This window comes from Arachis hypogaea, chromosome 3, assembly GCF_003086295.3.
Source record: "Arachis hypogaea cultivar Tifrunner chromosome 3, arahy.Tifrunner.gnm2.J5K5, whole genome shotgun sequence".
Lineage (NCBI taxonomy): Eukaryota > Viridiplantae > Streptophyta > Magnoliopsida > Fabales > Fabaceae > Arachis > Arachis hypogaea.
The window spans coordinates 131,912,305-131,916,172 of record NC_092038.1 but is presented as its reverse complement, the minus strand read 5'-3'; the positions used below and the strand labels follow the sequence as shown (position 1 = coordinate 131,916,172).

The 3,868-nt window shown below is 34.9% G+C and overlaps 1 non-coding gene across 1 annotated transcript; it reads left to right on the top strand.

Annotated features, from left to right (window-relative positions):
- Positions 1-452: 452 nt before the first annotated feature.
- LOC112792864 (small nucleolar RNA R71) lies at positions 453-556 on the top strand. Its single transcript, XR_003197585.1, has one exon. It is a non-coding gene; the product is annotated as a small nucleolar RNA R71 (small nucleolar RNA).
- The last annotated feature ends 3,312 nt before the right edge of the window (positions 557-3,868 follow it).

Sequence of the window (3,868 nt, the reverse complement as noted above, 5' to 3'; positions counted from 1 at the left end):
CCTTTCAGGAGAAATTTGGATGATTCTTCCATGATGGGTTATAGGTGTTTCCATATGGTTCACCCATATAATTAACCTCTGCCATGGCAGGGTTCTCAGGATCATAAGCTTCTTCAGAAGCTGCCTCTCTAGTACTGTTGGATGCATATTGCAATCCATTCAGATTTTGAGAGATCATGTTGACCTGTTGAGTCAACACTTTGTTCTGAGCCAATATGGCATTCAGAGCATCAATTTCAAGAACTCCTTTCTTCTGAGGTATCCCATTATTCACGGAATTCCTCTCAGAGGTATACATGAACTGGTTGTTTGCAACCATGTCAATGAGTTCTTGAGCCTCTTCAGGCGTTTTCTTCAGGTGAATAGATCCACCTGCAGAATGGTCCAATGACATTTTCGAAAATTCAGAGAGACCATAATAGAATATATCTAATAGGGTCCATTCTGAAAACATGTCAGATGGACATCTTTTGGTCAACTGCTTGTATCTTTCCCAAGCTTCATAGAGGGATTCACCATCTTTTTGTTTGAAGGTTTGAACATCCACTCTCAGCTTGCTCAGCTTTTGAGGAGGAAAGAATTTATCCAAGAAGGCAGTGACCAGCTTATCCCAGGAGTCCAGGCTATCCTTAGGTTGTGAATCCAACCATATTCTAGCTCTGTCTCTTACAGCAAAAGGGAAAAGCATGAGTCTGTAGACTTCAGGATCAACTCCATTCGTCTTTACAGTCTCACAGATCTGCAAGAACTCAGTTAAAAACTGATAAGGATCTTCAGATGGAAGTCCATAAAACTTGCAGTTTTGTTGCATTAAAGCAACTAGTTGAGGCTTAAGCTCAAAGTTATTGGCTCCAATGGCAGGAATGGAGATGCTTCTTCCATCAAATTTGGACGTTGGCTTTGTGAAGTCACCAAGCATTCTCCTCGCATTATTATTATTATTTTCGGCTGCCATCTCCTTCTCTTGTTCGAAAATTTCTGAAAGGTTATTTCTGGATTGTTGTAATTTAGCTTCTCTTAGTTTTCTCTTCAGAGTCCTTTCAGGTTCTGGATCAATTTCAACAAGAGTGCCTTTTTCCCTGTTCATGCTCATATGAAAGAGAAGAAAACAAGAAAAGAAAGAGGAATCCTCTATGTCACAGTATAGAGATTCCTTTATGTCAGTAGAAGGAGAAAGGGGTAGGAGAATCCAAATACAAGGGATATAAGAAGTTCGGATTCTTAGATGAAGAGAGGTGAAGAGAAGTGTTAGTAATTAATTAATTAAATAGAAGAAGAAAAGAGAGGGAGAAATTTCGAAAATAATTTTTGAAAGAGAGGTTAGTAGTTTTCGAAAATCAAAGACAAAATATAATTAAAATTAAAATTTAAAACAAAAAGAATTTTTGAAAAAGAGATGAGATATTTTCGAAAATTAGAGAGGGAAAAGTAGTTAGGTGGTTTTGAAAAAGATAAGAAACAAACAAAAAGTTAGTTAGTTGATTGAAAAAGATTTGAAATTAAATTTTGAAAAAGATAAGAAGATAAGAAGTTAGATAAGATATTTTAAAATCAAGTTTTGAAAAAGATAAAATTTTTGAAAAAGATAAGATAAAAGATAAAAAGATTTAATTTTAAAATTGACTTAACTAACAAGAAACTACAAGATAAGATTCTAGAACTTAAAGATTGAACCTTTCTTAACAAGAAAGTAACAAACTTCAAATTTTTGAACCAATCACATTAATCGTTAGCTAATTTTCGAAAATTAGATATAAAAGATAAGAAAAAGATTTTTTGAAAAAAAATAATTTTTAAAAATTTCGAAAATAAGAAAAAAAAATGGAAAAGATATGATTTTTGAAAAAGATTTTGAAAAGATAAGATTTTTAAAATTGAAATTTTGACTTGACTTGTAAGAAAAAACTAATTTTAAAATTTTTTTTTGACCAAGTCAACCCAAAATTTCGAAAATTTGGAGGAAAATAAGGAAAACATATTTTTTTTTGAATTTTTAAAGAAAAACACAAAAATGACCCAAAACATGAAAATTTTGGATCAAGACACAAGATGCATGCAAGAACACTATGAATGTCAAGATGAACATCAAGAACATATTTTTGAAAAATTTTTGATGCAAAGAAAACATGCAAGACACCAAACTTAGAAATCTTTAATGCATGGACTCTGACAAACAAAAAATGCATATGAAAAACAACAAACAACACAAAAACAAGAAAACATCAAGATCAAACAAGAGGACTTATCAAGAACAACTTGAAGATCATGAAGAACACTATGAATGCATGGGATTTTCGAAAAATGCAAGAAAATTTTTTAAAAGTATGCAATTGACACCAAACTTAAAAGTTGACTCAAGACTCAAACAAGAAACACAAAATATTTTTGGTTTTTATGATTTTATGATTTTTTTGTATTTTTATTATTTTTTTTTCGAAAAACATTATTAGAAAAACGAAAAAGAAAAGAAAAATTTTGAAAAAGATTTTTGAAAAGAAAATTTACCTAATCTGAGCAACAAGATGAACCGTCAGTTGTCCATACTCGAACAATCCCCGGCAACGGCGCCAAAAACTTGGTGGACGAAATTGTGATTCAATTGTTATTCCATTTTGCAAAATTCATTGCTTTTCATTCCCTGGTAATGGCGCCAAAAACATGATGCCAATACCATAGTTCACAACTCCGTTCAACTTAACCAGCAAGTGTACTGGGTCATCCAAGTAATACCTTACGTGAGTAAGGGTCGATCCCACAGAGATTGTTGGTATGAAGCAAGCTATGGTTACCTTGTAAATCTCAGTTAGGCAGATTAAATAGTTTTAGGTTTCGAAAATTAGTAAATAAATAGAGAATAAAAGGGATAGAAATACTTATGTAAATTAATAGTGGGAATTTCAGATAAGCGTATGGAGATGCTGTGCTCCTCTTGAATCTCTACTTTCCTATTACAGTCATCCAATCCTTCCTACTCCTTTCCATGGCAAGCTGTATGTAGGGCATCACCGTTGTCAATGGCTACATCCCATCCTCTCAGTGAAAACGTTCCTATGCTCTGTCACAGTACGGCTAATCATCTGTCTGTTCTCAATCAGGTTGGAATAGAATCCCTTGATTCTTTTGCGCTTGTCATCACGCCCAGCCTTCAGGAGTTTGAAGCTCGTCACAGTCATTCAATCCTAGAATCCTACTCGGAATACCATAGACAAGGTTTAGACTTTCCGGATCCTCATGAATGCCGCCATCTATCTAGCTTATACCACGAAGATTCTGTTGGGGAATCTAAGAGATATGCGCCCGGCCTAAGGTAGAACGGGAGTGGTTGTCAGTCACGCGCGTTCATAGGTGAGAATGATGATGAGTGTCACGGATCATCACATTCATCAAAGTTAAGTGCAACGTATATCTTGGAACAAGAATAGAAGAGAATTGAATAGAAAGTAATAATAATTGTATTGAAACTTGAGGTACAGCAGAGCTCCACATCCTTAATCTATGGTGTGTAAAAACTCCACCGTTGAAAATACATAAGTGAGAGAGGTTCAGGCATGGCCGAATGGCCAGCCCCCAAAACGTGATCAATAGTCTCCTAAGATGAAGAATAAAACAAAACTGAGACCAAAGATGAAACGTGGTCAAAAGACGACTAATACACTAGTAAAAGGTCTTATTTATAATAAACTAGCTACTAGGGTTTACATGAGTAAGTATTTGATGCATAAATCCACTTCCAGGGCCCACTTGGTGTATGCTTGGGCTGAGCTTGATCTATCCACGAGCTGAGGCTTTACTTGGAGTTGAACTCCAAGTTATGACGTGTTTTGGGCATTCAACTCCGGATCATGACATTTTTCTGGCGTTTAACTCT